We start from the raw sequence: 21963 nt of genomic DNA, 5'->3' as shown, positions 1-21963 counted from the left end.
ATTAATTTGATTATAGGTATAAAGGACAGAGTCAAAAATTTTATAAAATATGTTATGACTAGAGTGATGTGATTTCACAAACAGAAAAAGTCGAATCAAGTATTTTGATTGTTGCAAGAATGACGAGAAGAGAAGCTCAGTCCGAGTCCGGAATGCTCGGGTCCCTTCGAGTCCAGCTGATGAGAGCCGAAAACGCCCGATCATCGCCGGGAACTCCCGAACGTCTCAGCCCGGCTCTTGCAGTCGGCGAGTCGGCTCGACGAGCATTTCAGTCAATGAGTGTTTCTCAAACGAGTGAGGTGTGTTGTCGCCGGACTTGTTTTTCACCTGACAGAACAAGTGCACCGTTTAGTGTCGCGGTAAATAAAAGTGTTTATATTAGTGCGTTTACTAGAAACATTCAGTTCGACGACCACTGTTCCACCTACCGCGTTTCAAACGTGCTGCAAAGTGTTCGAATCGATATCAACAAAGAATGCGTTGTGTGTATTAGTGTGAAATGGATATCTGTCCGGTTTTACTATTGACCTATAGTTTTTACATGGTAATACGTTTATTTTAGGCTAACTAATTAATTTTTTCTACGTTTTGAAAACTGGACCTGCATAGGCCTACTCCGTATAGAGTAGATCGGTACATTATGGTAAGCTAATATTGACCTAAACCAGTGTCATAAGCCTTGTAAAATCATCAATTCATCTACAAATAGGGCAAAATCACCAATTCATCTACAAATAGGTTAATAAATTTTGTAAATTTACAAACAAGTGTACGATTCTGTGATCAAGTAACTATCGATATTGCACGGATAACAAATTGTCCACAACCAGGTGGGATTTAGTGAGAAGAAGCTCCCAAAGGTTAAAACAATCCAAATAAAGCGATATAATAGTGAAGTGTGCTGGAGCCGTCCAAACCGGTTCCACAGCCTCTAGTCGTTGAACCCCATTAGATAAGTACAAACCGATCTTCGTGATAGTGCAGTGATTGTGAAGTGATTTTGTTTATCTTCTAAAACGCCAGGTTGCAGGGATCCCACATTGCTGTTTTTAAAGGTAAGACTTTCATTGGATTCGTCTAGGTTAAGTTTATTTCGTTATGTTTGCTCATTTTATGGCAGATTAATAATTACATTTATATGGCACGAGAGTATTTTGTGTGCGTCAAGGTTTCAGTGGATTTTTCATGTCGAGACCCGTTGAACCAAAACATAACCTAGCGGCTAGGATCAATACATCCAGCAGTGCGCGCTCTATAACATTAGCTTTCAAAGAGCTGAAAATCTATTTTACATTGCGATTTTGTGTATAAGCCATTTATGTTCAAGAATAGAGGCAAATTAATTATTTTTAATCTACGTAGTATAGGCATGTATTAATATTACCTGTAATGAACAAAATCGAGCAGTATTCATGTAGATTAAAACAAATACAGTATATACATTTTAAAATCACCTTAGGAAAAATTAAATACCGTATTAAGCTATTTGTGGAATTTTTCTAACTGGGCCTGTGGTAAAATATTTAAATTTTATCTTGCAAGTCTTTTACTCAATTGTATTTAATGTACTTTTATAGCAATTTGCCTTTGGTAAACATAGAATTAAACAATGTATTCGTCCCATTACTCGTATTTACAATATTTAAGATTACAACTCAAATCGCGTTTTTATTACGGGAACTTATCATCAATTAATTATAATTTGTGATAAGGTAATAAAAATAAACCAAACATAGGACAAAAACAAGATTTACGGTATCCATTAAATTTATCATGCTACATACTTAGACTTAGCCTACAATTGATAATAATACGCTATGGAATCTATTAGTTAAGTAACGAATTTGATCACTGGGCTATTCGGTAAAGGAAGTAGGCCTAAACGGAACAAACTTACCGAAACAACGTAAAAACTTACCTAGGGCCTAGCAATGAAATGTGTTTTTAAAATAAAATTAATAATGGGAAAGTCTTTTTGCGGCAATGGTTAGATAATATGGGCCTACTTGCGACGGTATATTACCTTTTAATATTTTTAAAATGGGGCTTATGATTTTTTAATGATTTCTCCGTTGGTAAATTTATTTTCATGCGAGGCCTGTGAAATTAATTAATTGTAACGAGGAGGCCATTTTAAGAGTAAACATATATTAAGTAGTTAGTGTAAAAAATCAAAGGAATGTTAAAAAGGTATGTGTTACTATGTAAATGACTATATCATAATTTCATAGATATGTAAAATGAATTTCTTTATCAGATGGTGTTTATTTAGGTTGGTAGACTAGCTTAACAATCCTTCAAATAAGAGTAGGCTATACATTTGACGTTTCAAACTGAATTCTTTCATGGTGATAACATATTGCTGATTCCTGTACTATTTATCGCTAATATCAGCGATTGACACAATTATTTTCCTCCACTAGTGGGCTATAAGTGTGACACAGTGTTTAAGCAAGTTTGTGTCTATTGGTGCGGTGTAAGCTCCTAAATTTAACTAGACTTAAGTGTTTGGCCGACCCTAATCCTCATCCGTCAGGTCGCCTATACCTCACTCGTTATAGTGTGATCTTTACCAAGACAAGCCAAGGGTCCGTGAAATTGGCCAGTTTTTTTACCCCGCTGGTCCCTTAACGGCGCCTGGAGAGACAACGGGTATTTTTTTGTTTCAAGGGATGAAAGTCTGTCCCACATTTTTCAGTTTATAGTTTTAGTCGTATCAGATCTAGCTTTTCCCTTGCTTAGTTTGTGCATCCGGTGATACATTACAGTAGAAGGAACCCGTGTAGTTTATACTTTACTTGAGTAGAAAATTTATATTTACTATTTGTTTAGGTAGAATACAGTAGGCCTATGTTTAGTTGCTTTTATTTTCTTTCTTTTTTTTGTAACTTTTCCCCTCCATCTCTATCTGTGGCGAGATAAAAAAGTTATCAACAAAAACACTACAGTACCGTGACAATGTACAGTATAGTAATTCCTGCTACGCATTATTGAAACTAAATGGCTGTTGTAAAAAAATGCATCTTGGTTAGGGAAGAAGGTGATCCATCAAGATGTGTATATTACGTTGTACAATTGTATAATCTTTAATTTTTAAGCAGCAAGAATATTTCAACGGTGTTTTATTGTAAGCTGAAATGCAGCGTTGCAGTTAGTTATTGGGCCAGTTCAAACTAACCTTTAAAGCTGCAAGAATATTTCAATGGTGTTTTATTGTACACTGAAATGCAGCGTTGCAGTCAGTTATCGGTCCAGTTCAAACTAACCTAAGCAGCAAGAATATTCAACGGTGTTTAAGTGTAAGCTGAAATGCGGCGTTTCAGTTAGTTATCGGTCCAGTTCAAACTAACCTAAGCAGCAAGAATATTCAACGGTGTTTTATTGTAAGCTGAAATGCAGCGTTGCAGTTAGTTATCGGTCCAGTTCAAACTAACCTAAGCAGCAAGAATATTCAATGGTGTTTTATTGTAAGCTGAAATGCAGCGTTGCAGTTAGTTATCGGTCCAGTTCAAACTAACCTAAGCAGCAAGAATATTCAACGGTGTTTTATTGTAAGCTGAAATGCAGCGTTGCAGTTAGTTATCGGTCCAGTTCAAACTAACCTAAGCAGCAAGAATATTCAACGGTGTTTTATTGTAAGCTTAAATGCAGCGTTGCAGTTAGTTATCGGTCCAGTTCAAACTAACCTAAGCAGCAAGAATATTCAACGGTGTTTTATTGTAAGCTGAAATGCAGTGTTGCAGTTAGTTATCGGTCCAGTTCAAACTAACCTAAGCAGCAAGAATATTCAATGGTGTTTTATTGTAAGCTGAAATGCAGCGTTGCAGTTAGTTATCGGTCCAGTTCAAACTAACCTAAGTAGCAAGAATATTCATCGGTGTTTTATTGTAAGCTGAAATGCAGCGTTGCAGTTATCGGTCCAGTTCAAACTAACCTAAGTAGTAAGAATATTCAACGGTGTTTTATTGTAAGCTGAAATGCAGCGTTGCAGTTATCGGTCCAGTTCAAACTAACCTAAGTAGTAAGAATATTCAACGGTGTTTTATTGTAAGCTGAAATGCAGCGTTGCAGTTATCGGTCCAGTTCAAACTAACCTAAGTAGTAAGAATATTCAACGGTGTTTTATTGTAAGCTGAAATGCAGCGTTGCAGTTAGTTATCGGTCCAGTTCAAATAACCTTTTAAGCAGCAAGAATATTTCAACGGTCTTTTATTGTAAGCTGAAATGCAGCGTTGCAGTTAGTTATTGGTCCAGTTCACTAACCTAAGCAGCAAGAATATTCAACGGTGTTTTATTGTAAGCTGAAATGCAGCGTTGCAGTCAGTTATCGGTCCAGTTCAAACTAACCTAAGCAGCAAGAATATTCAACGGTGTTTTATTGTAAGCTGAAATGCAGCGTTGCAGTCAGTTATCGGTCCAGTTCAAACTAACCTAAGCAGCAAGAATATTCAACGGTGTTTTATTGTAAGCTGAAATGCAGCGTTGCAGTTAGTTATCGGTCCAGTTCAAACTAACCTAAGCAGCAAGAATATTCAACGGTGTTTTATTGTAAAAGATGAAATGCAGCTTTGCAGTTAGTTATCGGTCCAGTTCAAACAAACCTAAGCAGCAAGTATATTCAACGGTGTTTTATTGTAAGCTGAAATGCAGCGTTGCAGTTAGTTATCGGTCCAGTTCAAACTAACCTAAGCAGCAAGAATATTCAACGGTGTTTTATTGTGAGCTGAAATGCAGCGTTGCAGTTATCGGTCGAGCAGTTCAATTTGTATCGGGTCACCAGTTCGTGAAACGTTCTCCAGCAGAGATGAGAGATATTGTGAGCTCAGAAGTGCACGAACATTGCAGTATCTCTAGCTCTGGTACATGCAGTGCGATGCCAATTATTGTGTATTTACGAAATATCTTGGCTAATTGGATTTGGGTTTGAATCACGTGTATCGTTCTTTGGGTGTTTTTTGCATAGCGTTATTCGGTGCAATGTAAATGTAAATTGTAAGGAAAATGTTTATTTACCGGTACCACAAAAATACGTCATTTTTATGTATAATGGTTAACCTGTGGTTTGAGTTTTCTATAAATTAGGACTAGGTTGATGTTTCTGGAGTAAAATTACGATAGTTGTTGGGTCTTTGGGAATATGAAGTTTACCATCATTCAACATTTGATATCTTGTACATCAGAAGTTAAATTTTGTATGGATTTTATCGTAGATTATATGAAAAATTATAGCGTTTAGAACATTTTAAACTGAGAAATCTTATGTATTTGTAAGTTTCTGTTCACATTTAGCAATGAGTTTGTCCACGATCTGTAGAAGTCATTCCGTTTGGATATTATTGTCATAGAGATGATAAATAAACGCGTGTAGTTGAATTTATTTGGTTTGCATTAAGTTTCGGAAACGCCGCATACGGACTAGTCTTCTTTACAAGGTGAAGCTATTTTTCAAGAATATATATCACCTAGGCTGATTTGCATTCAAAAAGTAAATTGTCCTAGGGCCAGGTCGTGCCGCCACATAACAGTATAGGCTGAGTTGTGTAGTCGTGCGGCGGGCGGCAGGCGGCGCTGAGACGCCCTGGGCTGTACGGCGAACGATGACAAAGTCGTAAGACGCAGGGTATAGTGCCCGAGATCCGGCACGAAGGACCATTGAAATATGCGGATTGAGATTGTGAGGTTATTTAGACATATGTGGAAGAAGATAGGGTGTAGAGATGTAAAGTCAATGCTAAAATACACTGGTGCATGGCTTCGTAAAAATATAATCTATCTGTAACTACCTACATTGCAAAAAGAGGATAGTGGGAAAAATATTGTCGTATGGAAGGTAGTTTATTCTACTATTTTTAACAATGTAAACGATCGTTGAATTTGTTTTGTGAAAGGTGCTTTGTTAAACCATCCGTTTGATCAGCTATGGAATTATCAAGTTTGACACCTTACATCGAAACTTCTGGTTTGTCATTGTTTAGACCTGACCATAAATCGTGTTCGTACATAAACAAAACCCCGAATGGGTTGAAAAAAAAATGGTGATATGGGTAGGCTACCGGATCTCGTCTTACGAAATCATCAACTGATTTACTCAAAGTTTCGCACCTAATGCTCAATTTCTGAGAATTTGGGTAAAATTTTAATCAGTCAAATACACCCAAATCTTAATTCTTACAACATTACGGTCCATTAACTGGACCGATTGAATAATACTGATATCTGCTAGACCTCCACAATCAGTCAAACAAGTGAAAAATTTCTGAGTTCATCCAATTTCCAATGTCATCTTGTAGTGAGGAAAATCACCCAGACTTGGGCATCCGTTTGAGTTCTGATCACTGTAGATTTGACGCCAAAAGCGTGTGACGTGCTTGCATGTCGTCTTCGACAGCTAATAGCTCTATCAACACAATTGTGACGAGTGCGGGAGTATGGCACGAACACTTGGTCAGACCCTCCCACTTTTTCATGTTCGTGATTCATATGTTTTAATTGGGTGTTTTTAATCTTCAATGCGTTTGTAAAGTGTAAGTATGCATAAAGCGTATGTAAAGTGAATATGAACACTATGCCTTCTTTTAAGTAACTTAGTTCGGGAAATTAAAGAAGAGTTTATCAATGTGAAAATGGTTAAGGTTACCGTGGTACAAATTCGTCTAGAGTTTGGTGATCGCTTATGTTATGTTTGAATATTTCTAAATAAAAGGTAGCCTATTAAACATTATCCATACCATATGTTTACCATACGACACGATCTAAAATTAATGTAATTCATATTACAAAACATGATTCTGTACGTTTTGTAAACAACAACGTTTTCCTAAAAGGTCCTGGGTGCCAGCAATTGAGTTTTAAAAGTCGGAAAATTGTCTTTGAAACTTAGCTTTCCTCATAAGTAGGCTCTAACTTAAATCACATATACTTGCTAAAGCAGGACCAATAATATTTTCTTGCTATCACTTTTCTTGCAAGAAACCCCTACCAAAATAAGAGAGGCTACAACAAACGAAACGAGTCATCGTTTTGTTATCTTATCAACTTCCAAGCGTAGTAATTACCGTTTAAATGAGAGCCGTCTTCCACTAGAATTGTTTGAGATAAAATTAATCGTTATACAAATGCGCTCGCCCCGTTTCTTGGCCTTTCTAACTTAACTATGAAATTCTAAATGGTATTACTACTATTATGTTTTGAACTTTGAATGTTAGCTAGGCTTTCAACTAAAATGAATTGTTTTAATATTTCAAACAGTAAAAATTAGTGCTTGAATGCAATGTATTTGTTATTGCATTTATAACCACTTAATAATACCGTACTGATATTCTGTGTTGAATCTAGTTGAATTTTCATCTTAATTAAAATATCGATCGTGGACTCTGAAAAGGTTATCTCAGATACCAGCTGTAGCAGAATTTCGGTCATGTCCTGCTATGTCTTACAAGTTTGAGTTCAAAATGAACACAGTTGGACGGATCAAGCGATCAAGTGTGTCATTGTTGATGTTTAGTTTCCCCCTCTTAAGTTGTTTTTAAAACTTTAATGTCATTCGAAATAACTGAAAGTATTTTGACAAAGAAAAGTTTTTATCAACCACCGATTATTTAGAAAATAATAAAATGTTGACTTGCATTATTGTCGTAGTAAGAATGGAAAGTGAGCGTCAAGATCCTGCAAGGGCAATATGTCCACTTTACACAAGTGTGTTTATTGGCAACGTCAGGTGATAAACAAACTGATAAGATATGCAAACCAAGGATCATGTGTACAGTCGAGGATTATAGTGTTGGCACCTGCACGATGCATACTGCCTACTACAAGGACGATGTCACAAGACACGGCGAAGGCTGTGCTAGACTCAACGTATGACGAGGTGTGTAATGATAATGTATATGGGCCAATCCAATCCAGTCCGATACAGTAGTTGCGACACCGTTTACGGAACCACGCCCAGGACCGGACTCAACTGGGTTACACAGATGGTAAGTGATAACAATAAATCGGACCGATCATTTGTTTTTAATTAATCGTTTCCGATTTGCATACAGACGAAATTAATTGATTGGGTCTAGGGTTTATAAGAGGAAAATGGGATTCGGGTTGGACCGGTGACGTAAGGTTTAAATGTTATGGGTTGCTGCGTAGTCTATCAGCCGAGTTGTATTAAATTTTAGCAGATGTCAAAAAGGGTTTTGTAAATTACTCGCAAAATATTTATTACACATTTTTCAACGTGTATTCCGGTAGTTAACTTCTAACTTCTTTGATCATAAAATATTAAATGAAGTCTGCAAGTAAAAGTGGAGTTAAAGGTATAAAACGAAATTGGAAGTTCACTGCATTAAGTCATAAACTGCTAGAGGTAACGCTTTGAAAATAGTAATTACTGTTCGTGTTATTAGATCTACACTCGTGTTCCTGGAAACGTTTACAATTGTTCGTAAAATAACGAAATCATTTATGTGTTTCCCATTCTGCGATACGTAGTTTACGTGTAAACTTATCTCCTTATGGCTATGGGTAAAGTGTGAGTTTTGAGTGAAAATATCCACTGTGTTTTCGAAGTGATGTCTGTGTTGTGGATATAGAGCTACAGACTACAGTGGCCCAATTTGATCACAATTATCAATTTGGGGACGCCACCTATGTACGTATTTAAACTCAAAATGAGTGAAGGACGAGTGTAAAAAGGAGTTTGATGCCTTTTGTAGCTTTGTTACTGACTAAGATCAGCTGTTAGTGGGTTTCAATCTACGGTATCTTCAGGAGTTCTTTTTCTTTTACATTGTGCTTTCCCGTTGAACCCCGTAAATTGAAAACCCGTTGACCATTTTTGGTGGAATAAATCTTACATGCCTAAGGAAATATTTTAGTAAAAATCTGATCACGCAAATGGAAATTCGCTTAGTCTGCAGGTTTGCTGCGACAGGGTTTTTTTTTTTAACAGAAACTAAACTATCACCCGATTTACCTATCAGACGTTTATTCGCTTTCCGTACGTCTCCAGCGTGTTCTGTAGGTTGAGATGAAGAGGGTGTTCTCGGTGTTCTGTAGGTTGAGATGAAGAGGGTGTTCCCAGTGTTCTGTAGGTTGAGATGAAGAGGGTGTTCCCAGTCTTCTGTAGGTTGAGATGAAGAGGGTGTTCTCAGTGTTCTGTAGGTTGAGATGAAGAGGGTGTTCTCAGTGTTCTGTAGGTTGAGATGAAGAGGGTGTTCTCAGTGTTCTGTAGGTTGAGATTAAGAGGGTGTTCTCAGTGTTCTGTAGGTTGAGATTAAGAGGGTGTTCTCAGTGTTCTGTAGGTTGAGATGAAGAGGGTGTTCTCAGTGTTCTGTAGGTTGAGATGAAGAGGGTGTTCCCAGTGTTCTGTAGGTTGAGATTAAGAGGGTGTTCTCAGTGTTCTGTAGGTTGAGATGAAGAGGGTGTTCCCAGTGTTCTGTAGGTTGAGATGAAGAGGGTGTTCCCAGTGTTCTGTAGGTTGAGATGAAGAGGGTGTTCTCAGTGTTCTGTAGGTTGAGATGAAGAGGGTGTTCTCAGTGTTCTGTAGGTTGAGATGAAGAGGGTGTTCTCAGTGTTCTGTAGGTTGAGATTAAGAGGGTGTTCTCAGTGTTCTGTAGGTTGAGATGAAGAGGGTGTTCCCAGTGTTCTATGGGTTGAGATGAAGAGGGTGTTCTCAGTGTTCTGTAGGTTGAGACGAAGAGGGTGTTCTCAATGTTCTGTAGGTTGAGATGAAGAGGGTGTTCTCAGTGTTCTGTAGGTTGAGATGAAGAGGGTGTTCTCAGTGTTCTGTAGGTTGAGATTAAGAGGGTGTTCTCAGTGTTCTGTAGGTTGAGATGAAGAGGGTGTTCTCAATGTTCTCCCCAAACACGACGAGGTCAGCTCTTTAACCTCCCATGCAAATCGCTCGGCCAGAACTGGTTTGACTGCATCCAAATTAGTACTCTTCGTGAAAAATATTGTTTGTATTTGGAAGAGTTATGCGCGTGCGGATTTTCTATTTGTAGAGCTGTCAAATTATTGCTTAAAAGTTTATCGCGGGTGGTTTATTTATTAAAATTTAATTTGTCCGCGCGGGGACTGAGCGGCGGACAGGCCAATAACCTCGCGTCACTGTAGTGTCATGGTTGTATGACAGCCGCATTGGTTTCTAAAATATTAACTATTTCAACATCAATTTAAAATCAAAATTTAACTATTTTAGGTGTAAAATGAAATCTGAAAGATCTACACTTAATTTTTTAACCAGTTTTTGTAATAGGTTAAAGAATATGTAAATACATAATTACCACTATCCTGAATTGCAATTGGCAATTTAGATTACTTTGTAGAAATTGATCAAGTACGCCGCTCTCCGAAAGGAGAAAACGCAGTTTCTGCTGTTATTTGGAATATTTTTATATTATCACCTGAACACAAATCCTAGGTGTTGTGGGATTATAATTATACAAGATTCACGTGTGATTTGCGGGATTTGGACCTGAAGTGCTCTTAATTAGACCAGCTCGCTATCCTAAAAAAGCTACCTCAAACTGGCCAAGTGGTCAAGTGTTTTGGTATTTTCGTATGTTTTTACTATGCTATATGGTTTTCAAATTTCTTTTCCAGACGTAGACAGACCGGCGTCAGTTTTGGCGGGAGTCGGTGTTACATTTGGCGCGACTGGTGGTTACAATAGCAGGGTAGGGTGATGAGTACTTGGCTATAGTTTCCCAGTTTCGACAATCGTTCTGCCTCATAAAACCTGTAATCAAACATCGGTTGTGTCGCGCCATATGCGGGGGAGCCAGCCAACTGCCAACCCCCCAACCCACAATAGTGCGGGGGGCGGCTGGCTCAATGAGATAAAAAGCTAATAATCAACTTGGAAAAGAATGAAAGGCTAAAACCTCACCGAGTTGAATCAGCAGGAAATATTGGCCTTGAAAGGGCAGCCTGAAGGGTTAATGGGGGCTATATGCTTGAATACTGAATATTCATATATGGGCTACTTAAATGTGGTTGGATACGTTGGAAAATAATGGTTTTGTTACGTGTTGTTAAATGGGAAACTCGGTAAATTACGAAAGTTCTTGAGACAAATTTGTTCAATGAAACAGCATTGCACACAAAACTGCATATTTTTAGCTTACAATTAATTAAGAACGGAATAAAATATTTGTGTGGCTTTGTTACTGACTAAGATTGCCTTTTTTTAACAGTAATTATCATGCTGAACGTCTAATAATCAAAGATAGCTGAAACCAGTTATGAACCTTCGTAAAAGTTCTCACTTTAGTCAGGATCGAACCGGTGACCTTTGAATACGCCTAATGCGAGCACTAACACCCCAGCTATACTTAATATAAATATTTTGTTACTCCCCTGAGATAATATTAGATTCCCTCTCGACACTTTCCACCAACGCAAGTTTTGTGTACAGATTTTGTGGATTAATAGTCAAACTATTCTACTTGGTTCGAATAAATTACACAGACATCTCGGAGGTTCTATGGAAACCGCACAAATATATCATACAGTTACTAATCCATTCCGAATTACAATACAGTTTTCGTATCTTTTGTCACATACCTATTAACGAGACCAGCACTATGCAATATACAAGGAATGCATAGGCATTTCTCAGTGTATTCCTGTAGAAGTTCCCAGTTTCCCGGGTTCTCCCTAGGGACCTGGGGCTGGAAGTGATTCCCCTGACAATCGGCTTCCTGAGATGAACCTAATCTCCCCGAGTGTGTTCTCAAGGGGAACGTAAGCCTAGACCTTTACTGCTTTGGTGATTGAAGGTGTCGTGTACTATTTTGAAATCTTCTGTCTTATCTGTATCTGGGTTGTCCTGATAATTTTGGATCGTAACATTTATATCAAAAGGTAGTGTGAAGTGCTTGTAAATTGTAATAATTTGGCCCTAGATACGATTGAAATTACTACAGGTTTATTCACATCTCATAAGAAAAATGGGATCGGTCAAATTTAGGTGTTAGTTTGTAGGCTATTGTTAACGAAATAGTGAAATCAAATTGAATAATTGAATGTGGTAAAGTAGTGTCGTAAAGTATTTTTTTAGGGGTAGTAAAAACTTCAATTAATATGCTCTCCGGTTGATTGAAGATTTGAAGCCCTCTTTACTTATTGAATATTTCTTAACTCCTAAATAATCGTATCCATCCTACTTGATATAGATTGTAACTGTACAAAGTCCAATGCTTTAAAGAGGATATAAGGCCTACAAATTAGTTAACTCGTAAGATTTTATTCACGCAAATAAAAGAAGAATTTGAAGAAGGGAAGAATTTCAGTTAGAACACAAGTCCCCTTGGAACAATTAATTTGTGTCGCATAAACTGTTTATTTGCAGTAGTTAAGCTAAATGGTATTATAAAAACAACTAATTTAAATTCTCTGTGTCACACTTTTAAAATTAAGTTGATAAAAACACGAAACCAAAGTAAAAGTTATGTCATCGACATTGGGTTTTGTTCAAAGTTACGCCTAATTATTTTTATAAATTACAATGAAAATCTGTAGTGGTTGATTCAGAATAAAAAACCCCTTATGTTTGAATATTTAGGATCGGAATATTTTTTAGCAGTCCCTCTTGATGTGGAATTTCAATGTAATATTAAAAGAAGCTAAGGTAGATTCTGCAGTCAGTTCCAGTTTTGCCAGGTCCACACTGAGTAGGATCAGCTGATTAGCTCAAATGCGGATTTAGGACTCCATTAAACACACAAATTACAGCGAGATCCAATCTAGCCGTCCATCTTGGTCCGGAGTGGTGTAAAGTATGGTTGACCCACGCAAACTCAAATTTGGCCAGAAACATTAAAGGACACGCCTCTTCCAGCGTTTTATCACCTCGACCCAAAACAGTGATTAATTACGTTTGTGACTGCAATTGGAGCAAGTTGGTTGTGAAATATAAACAGCTACTGTGGAGGACTCGATGGTAGTTTGTGGAATGATAATGCTCTGTCTATAACAACGTATACTTTACACAATTATGATCGTGCTAGTTTGAGTCGGTTATGAAATGGATTTGCTGTAGATACTTAAACTTTATGCTTCGAGGCTAAGCAAAATTAGACGTAGGTAATCTTGTAGGCTTAACAAATCTACAAATGAAAAAAATCATTTAAATACAATTTTATGACAGAAAAAGTTATGGTTTAAGTTTTTGAAAGTAATTTTTCAACGTTTATGAACTCATTAACATTACTGTACGTCTTTAAATACAAGCTTTCAATATTTAGTGTATAGTCTTTCTTATTTTGAAATTAGTGTACTACACCTTTACATAGAAGTTTAGTTTTATTTTAAGTTTCTGTGGCGACTGACTGATATGATAAAATTCACCATGTATAGGAAAGTAAATCGATTTGAAGTGCACACACATACTTTTTTCATAAGGAGTTTACAAAACAATGACATAGATAGTTTAAAGTTGATACTGTCGTGGTTTGGTTTTGACAAACAAATTACTTGAGATTAAGAAGCAACTGTTAGGCTATACATTTGCAAATTGATACAACTGTTTTGTCATATCTAGTAGATATAAGATAACTAATTAAGTGACCAGGAATTCCAGGGGCTTCACGGGTGTAAGCTACAATGAATATACACATAAAGGTGATAACGGTATCTGTAGACATTAAACCTTAGTGGGACTGACGTTTATTGCTTCAATAACACCGTACAACTGGCTGTCTCTATGTTACAACTGGCGTCCATAGGTGGGGAAAGCAAGTAGAAATACAAATCAAAATATTGAATTTTGTACCTGTGTATTTTAACACAGACTGTAATATAGATTAGGATACTCCCCAAATGATGTAAAAGACAATATTTTTATAGCGCTACGACAATCCAATCTTCATCAGACCCATTAGGAGTATGTCGAGAATAAGGTGTCGTTCTACCTATACTATTGGTCACCTTACTTCAATTAATTTCTCTTAACCAAATTGAAAGGAAACGATATCTTTTCGTATTACACTTGATATAAGTTGTAATGGTTGTCAATAAGCTGGTAGCTGGACTGACAGATGTAAAATGGATGCTCGTTTATCCAAGCATGTGTATATTTTGTATCATGTTTTACTACGTCGAATATTTTTGGCAAGTAATCTTCTACGTGGTTAAAGATTTTTGCAAACTCACGTGTTGGCTTATATTAAAGTTAATCTAAAATACCAGTACACATTTTGCTTCCATGCATTAAGTTTGATCTTTCCTAAAGTCACCTGACAAAAAGAGTGCGGCAAAAATAAGTAAATCCAACAATTAGCAACTTTACGTACTATAATACGTGCAAGGAAACCCTGTCAGGTGACTATAGAAAAATAACTATTTCAAGCAAATAATTGCAACAAAATATTGGCTGCAAGTCGATAGAGGTGTGATGTTTACTTCAGCATCTAAAAGTCAATGGTGTGTTATGTTTCATACAAACGCTGACGTCAGCATAACCGTGCTGATCACATTGCTGCTGTAGTCTGCTGCTCCACGCAGAGAGAGCTAATTGCCGAGTAGGCGCGGGACAATGTACTGCGTCGATTGATTGGGCGTTAATCAGGGTCCGGTAAACAATACCAACAAATTGCGAGAGATCGTGTGCCTCCCACACGCCGCGCCACGCCGCAGGTCCTGGCCGCGCTTCACACCATGGCGATGCTACGAAAGGTGTAACTCCGAAAATGTGCCTTTCGGAACAATGCCTTGGACGCAAGTGATTTTCGGATCAGTGTCTTTCGGAGTGCTTGGCGATGTATGTTATTTCGGAGCAGTGCATTATCCTGGCAATATTTTTCGGAAAATGCATTGGCCGCATAAAGTTTTAAAATCACTACCTTTCGAAGCAGTGCCTTTCTGAGGAATTCCCTCTGAGCAAAGCAAAGATGCACACCACTAAACAGTGCTCAAGTTGCTGCCAAGTACTAATTCTTGTACCGAATTCATAATATCATTGACTATAGGCCTATATAATATCCAGTTTTGCCTGATGTGCGTTAACAAATGTTGTAACACTGGTTGGCGTAATGTGCACATTTTAATGATTTGATTCTCCATTGTTTTGTATTTTGTAAACACATGTAAGTGTGCTGTTTTACTATTAACATTTTTGTTGGTAATTGCAACAGTGAAATTCTTTAGAGAAATAAGGTTCAGAAAGGAAGATAGTTCGTTTTTAGATTCTAAAGATATTCAGTTAACATCTCGATTTTTAATCTTTAGGTTAGACCACTGCAACCGAAACACGTTTTGCTACTTCTTATACACGCGATAAAATATATTTTCTCAGAAACCTCGTCCAGTAAAATAGCCGAAACTGGCAGAAACAAAGACATTAAACCATCAGCGCCAGAGGTTCGCCGGATGTTGTAGTTTTATTACAGTTATTTATTAATTTATTTGTGTTGGTGTCGGGTCCATAAAGAGCGCCGGGGGGTCGACTCGTCTGTTTATATTCCTACAATTGATTCAACCCCGGCCAACGCTCGCCCGTGTCTTCAGTTTGTTTACTTTTATTATTGAAGAGCCTCAAAGCATGTGGTGGTCCCTGATTGCCTGGGAAATTGCGGGATACAACTGACAGAGGGTACTTTAATATAGAGTTTGGTAAATAACAACCGTTAGGTTTGTTAAATCTTCAAAAGAGGACGACAATCACGTGTCTTGTACAGCCTGAAGATGGCACCAGCACCAATTTGGTGCCGAAACTAGTCGCTGTAAGCTATGTTATGTGTCATAAAGCTATATGCATTGGTAATTCGGAGGCTGTAACTTCAACATTAAAATAACCTTGTGTTAAAAACTGGGCTTTAATTTTAGAATGAGGGCAAACATTCGTTTAAGTAAAGTAGAAGGAAAATTTGAAAATTGATTATGTTCTCATGAATGGTTAAAATCTCAAACGGTTAGCACCTGTATATTTGAAACACTTTGTTTGGGTTTGAGAACATTCCAAACTGCACATTCAACGTAGCGCCGATTCCCGACATACCCGAAAAATTACACAGACAATAACAATTTCCAAACCCTTCATATCTATCATAGTGTCTACCTTTGATCCCCTTTAAACACTTAATCGCCCGTCCTCGTACGGTCCTAAACGATTTAATTTTTATTTACATAAACACATCCGTCGGTGAAATGCCAGTTATTAGCCGGTGAAATACCCGTCCTAATGCCAGAATGTTTTCGATTTCCTAGAAGCGTCTGCGCCGCTCGTGTGGGAAGGCATCATTTGCCCTCATTATGTCATTAGGCCAGATACAATAAAGCGCCCGCGGCCAAATATGGTCTACCTGGTGCAATTATACACTTCAGATTTTTATCCAGAACCCGGCAATTAGCTTTAATTTGCGCCCCTCGATTCCAAATGAAGTGGGAATCGGAGCAGTCGGATAAATATAGTCGATCGCCGATGCCGCCCCCGGCTGGATGCTCGCGCTGGGGGCCGGCGGCGGTGTGCGTCGGACACGCAATTTGAGGGCCCCGTGTACAGGGCCCCGGGCCCCTCGCTACTGCAGTGGGAACGTACACCTGCAGTCCAGACAGGGAAATATTCAACATGGGGGAGTAAACGATCGTCCACAGAGTACATGTTTGTGGTTGAATTTGGTGGATAATTGGTTTTTGTTGTAAACACGTGGGCTACACTTTGAATTAGGGGGAAAATCCTTCTTGCAAATATACGCTCATACTCACTTAGAAATAATTACACGCCTTTAACAATTAAAATATTTTGTTATAAATTAGAAATTAATTTGTTCGGGTTTTTAATTAAGGCACATTTACAGATAATAACGAACTACAAACTGGCTGCAATAAAAATATCAATTAATTATCAATCCTAAAAAAAAGAATTTGATCAAATAAAATGTATGGTATAAAAAAAACGAATGGAATTTACTAATCGAGCGTACTTAAAACCATTATTTGACATGGGGACACGATCAAAATCTCTGCCTTATTATGACCAAAGGAGTGTAGAATGGGGTAAGAAACCTTGTGTAGGTAGCTTTGCTACTAAGTTTTAGCAGGCCCATTTATTAATAGTAAAATAATCAATGATTATTGGGTTCAGTATCGGTCCACCGAAAAGCTCCTGAATATATTTTGAATATCGAAACTGTTTTCTATAAGCTTTGTGAGCTCCATAACCACTTAGCTACATGTCTTCGTGTAGCCCAACTGTCGTATTTCCGAATAATCGGCCCCCCAAAGACGAATGACGTCGATTCACAAGGAATTCTAAACTAGGATTTTTTGTCAGAAATGTTCGGTGGTCCAATCAACATTGTCTCGTAATTAACAGCTTCCTAGGGCTCCGCCACCCAGACAGTCGTTATCTCCTACCTTTGATGAGATCTCGACCTCCCGAACTATTCCTGGTGTTACCCGCATTTCGGAAGCCTCGTTTCAAAGAGATTATCTTTACGTTATCAGCCCTCTTTTCAGCCTGGACGAGACTTCACAAACCTCCATTAGTGAGAAGGATAAGGGGATGAAATGGGACAATAAATTAGACTTATGATGAGATCAAGATAGCCTTACACAAACAAACGGAGTTTTGTGGTGCAATATTTTGATTATTGTGTCTTTTGAACGTGAACACTTTTTTCAAACACTAGTTTATCGTGGTTTCTGCAATTTATCGGCTTAAAGTATCTACTATGTATGGTTGCCATTTCATAAAAAAGTATTTAAGTATCCATAGTACTGTCTTATTATCCCTTTCTTAAGATGTGTTTCGATATATTCCACCAAGGAATACACTAGTGTAATGAAACGATAAATTAGGGTTTCGTGTATTTCGATCAAGAAAGCTTTATATAAACCAAACTGGTTTTAGTGCAATATTTTGTTGTTAACTGTGTCTTTTGAATGTAAAACATTATTATATTTTTCAACACATTAAACCTAATGTTCATTGTGATTTCTGCGAAACGTAAATATTATTATCCAAGTATTACCAAAACACAATTATATTCCTAATAAACAAGTTTCAACACATTCCTCCTTGTAACCATTGTTGCAGTGGTCAGTGGTCTCTGTTTCTCCTTGGGTGGGTAAAAATGTTTGTTGGAAAAACTGTACATGTCTGCAGTGATTTTATACTTTAAAACAGCATAATAGAGATAAACTGTACTCTCCGCATTTTGTCGAACACGCATTAATTCAATTATAACGCAGCTTTGACTAATAACGAATTGTAATGTTCTGTTGGATTGCTTTAAACAAAATGTGTCGAGGTTTAACTTTTTATCCTCTCGGAGACTGAGGACTTCTTGCAAGAGGATAATTGGCCCGATAACTAATAACAAATTGTGTTGTGTCGGATTGCTTTAAACAAAATTCTACGACTTTGAACTTGTCCACTCGGAGACTGAGGACTTTTTGCAAGATAATCTGTTCGAGCACGAGTCCGGAGGAAGTGCTGCAAGATGCGCGGATGGAGGAAACTATTAGCCATAACACTTGTCGGAGGAAGGCCAGTGTATGATTAGCGGGATCCGAGCGTGAAATTGAAGGTCGGGATGACCGTTATGTAGGACAGCCACAGAGTAAGTACCGTATACCCATCGTGGTACGTAGACCCATTGACCTGCTGAGGGTAGGGCAACTGGCCACCGTGGTGTTATGTGGTCTTGTCATTTTGAGCTACCGGTGTACTAGAGGATTTCAGTTCATGATACAGTTATAGTATTTTCCGCAAGTATAGTGTTTAAGTAAAAAATTTAAGGTACGAGCTTTGTTGAGTGCCTTTATAACTTCTACGAATGTGTATTACCCGAGTTGCGAACACTGCTTTACCTAACACCGTTTTTTAATTACTGTACTTAAATTCACGTCTAAGAGAGGTTATGATTTCGTTTATCGCCACTGATTGTGATGCAACAAGTCATTGTCCATCCACTTATTCATTGTGTAATCAATTAAATTGGTTTTAACAGCTGATAAGTTGACGTTCGAAGCGTTTCAATTTTGCTTCTTTTCTCTCGATCCTTGAACAACCTAATTGGTCCACACTTTAAGTATAAACTAAAAAAAACAAAAAAACAAAAAAACAATGCTGTTAAGTAAATCTTTTTAATTCTAAGAACTGAATTAAAAGGCTAGTTTAAATATACTTGGTACCAGTTAACAATGTTCACCCTAGTTTGATACAGTTTACTCTCTTTCTTCTTAGCTTACAGTCAACCACTTTCATCTAGCCGTTCTTGTCAACTGGGCTTTTATCCTTACCAAAGAAACAGCTGATTAGAATCACTGATTAGAATACTGACTAGAGTCAGTAACAAAGATAAATTTCAACTCAACACTCATAGTTCACTCATGTTCGCATTAAAGTACGTGCCCATATATGTTGTAAAAATATAATCAAATCCATCTATAGCTTAATCTATAGCATTAAAATCTTCTTTAGTTTGATGCAGCCATGCAGCTAACCATTTTCATTTATAACTTAATGCAGTTTGCCATATCAAGTTACAGAAAGTGTATGTTGATTCAGTACGGTGTTACTAAGAGTGTAATACAGTATTTGTTATTGAAATAAATGACTCTAATTCAATTTGTTGTAGGGGTTTGGTTGCCGAGTACCTTCTGTAAATCCTATTTTTATAAATAATAGTGTATTTAAACCATTCAATTACGAACATAAAAAAATGTGAAATCTTATCAAATAGGTCTAGTTCTGTTTACATTATGCTTCAACTGTAAAATAATTTTAGAAGCAATACAATCCCTTGTAAATACACGGTGTGGTCAAGTTAGTGAACAAATCGCTCACGAGTGAACATTGTCACGGACATACATCAACTGCAGATTTAATTTTAGATGAGTCAGTTTTCCGTGAATCAGGCACCTGACTCAGTTGTGTTTTAGCTTCTGTAGCATTTTGATGTTGTTGATGTTTTATATTTTCGTAGCTTCATTTGTAAGAAATTATATTTATTTGATTTGAAAATCCTTGTGCACCTTTGAAATATTATTTGTTAACAATTTCTAACTAAGGATACAATGATCTGCTTTTAGATTTTAGACTAAAATTTAAGCTTATAAGATTTCTTAGGACAATTATTATTACAGAACTATATGCTTACTGTACCATTCTTAATATTTCGTAATATTTTATTCCCAACGATGATAATTTTTTATACAAATTTCTTTAAACTATTATTGCTTTTTTAGGTGCACTGTCACATATGGAATTGACCCAAACTCGTATTTAAAACATCCCAAAACCACAAAGAACGTTTACTTTCAGCCTAATGTTAATTTGAAAGAATTTATTTGAAAGTCATATATTGCCTTTAGATTGTAGGCTATAGTTAATCACCTCATGCTAAAAAGGGAAAATTTAACTACTGAAATAATGTTGTTGCTCGATAACAAATTTTAGCGATTTGGCACAAATACTTAACTACACGAAATCTGTGACTAAACAAATTACGGAGCTAGAAATACAAGTGGAGGTAGAACCAACACGGAAACTCTGCTAGGAAATCGGGAAGTCGTAATTTTGTTAGGTTGGTAACAACTAGGGTATTCAGCTCATTGGCTCATGACTTTGTATATGTACAATCCCACAATGCCCTAGTTCAAATCTACTTAGTTCAATTACTTTATTCCCTTGTAGAGCTGGTGGTAATGTCTCGCAGCTCTCATTCAGTGTTTCCTCCATTTGTATCTCTCAGAAACAAATTACACTTTTCAATGGTGAATCAAACCACCAATTTTCAGCTGATTCCAAAACTTCCATCCAAATTCCCGTTACATTGCCGCCAATATTGCCGAGCGCAGTACGTAGCGGGTAATTGCTCTACTTGTAGCGGCCAATATCTATAAAGTACGTGCCTCCAGTAATTAGAGTCATTAATCTGGTGAGGCATTAATTAAGACTTCTCGACCGGACATTTACATAAACGCCGTTGTTTGAGAAGCGGTTGTCGGTGCTATGTTAAAGGTTATCTTGATGATTGATGAGGTTGAGTTGTCACTTGTATTGCGTGTGTGTTGGAGTTGGAAGTCTTTTAGTGGACGACACGAGTCGGAGGGTTTCAATTACAGTATTGTGTTAGTTCGAATGTGTTGAGGTAAATACATTTTGTAAGGCTTTTCTTTGTTTTACTCGGGTTGTGTTGTGTCAAGGGAGGGTTAGCGGCATTTTTGACTATTTTGTCTCTCTTCTGTGTTATATTACCACTCTCGTAGTTTTAATTCTTAGTTTTCGTTCAATAATTTAAAAGGGCCTACTCTCACTAAATGCCTCGACTGAGGTTTGAACACCCGGACAACATTCCTACTTATTCCTTTCAATTACGGATCTTCTTTTCCAATGAATTGTTTTGTTGGCGTAATTTTTAATTAAGAACAATGTTAAACGATTACCTTAATAGATGCCTTAGTTCTTGATAGAAGGTAGTTTTTGATAGGTCCCCGGATTTCTAACGCCACATCTCGACTCTAAACTATATTTACAACCAGGTTTGGATAATGGCATGCAGAGTTATAAACGCAGAAGCGAAGCAAAAAAGCCTCTTTATCTAACAATAAATCACCCAGGAGGTTTTTGGGAGCCCAATTACAGAAAAATGATGTCAAGTTGAGTTTTCAAGTTTAAGGTAGGCAAATTTTGAAATGTGCCTGTCCTAGCAGCCAAGACGTTTCCTAGTTGCTCGATGCTCGTGTCCGATGCTCCCAGGGGTGCTCGCTGCTCACTGCAATGCTGAGTGCTCGGTAGTCGCTATTTGACAGTCGCCAATTTGTCTTTTCAAGTCGCTTATAAATATACAAATGCTCGCTAATTTGGCATGGATATATGGCCAATGTGAGCGCGCCTACCTTATTCGCAAACTATTTCATATTCCAGTTGTCAAAGTCTACTTATTTTGTTGCGGCGCATAAATTTGCCGCTCCCCGTGCACGTAAGTGTTTTTGCACAGTGACAGAGTGTTTCACTTGTCG

The 21963-nt window shown here is 37.4% G+C and overlaps 1 protein-coding gene across 4 annotated transcripts in view; it reads left to right on the top strand.

The window, feature by feature from the left end:
• The first annotated feature begins 314 nt into the window (after positions 1-314).
• LOC128991160 (ephrin type-B receptor 1-B-like) overlaps positions 315-21963 on the top strand; it is a 237060-nt gene continuing 215411 nt past the window's right edge. For all 4 annotated transcript variants that reach the window (XM_054413937.1, XM_054413935.1, XM_054413936.1 and 1 more), the window contains exon 1: positions 315-1055. The gene's annotated coding sequence lies outside the window, so the exon portion shown is untranslated. The remainder of the gene's footprint in view (positions 1056-21963) is intronic.

Source organism: Macrosteles quadrilineatus, unplaced genomic scaffold, assembly GCF_028750875.1.
Source record: "Macrosteles quadrilineatus isolate MER2022 unplaced genomic scaffold, UCM_ALF_1.0 Scaffold_3__2_contigs__length_128488019, whole genome shotgun sequence".
NCBI lineage: Eukaryota > Metazoa > Arthropoda > Insecta > Hemiptera > Cicadellidae > Macrosteles > Macrosteles quadrilineatus.
The sequence above is the reverse complement of the archived record's forward strand: the minus strand, read 5'-3'. Positions and strand labels throughout refer to the sequence as shown.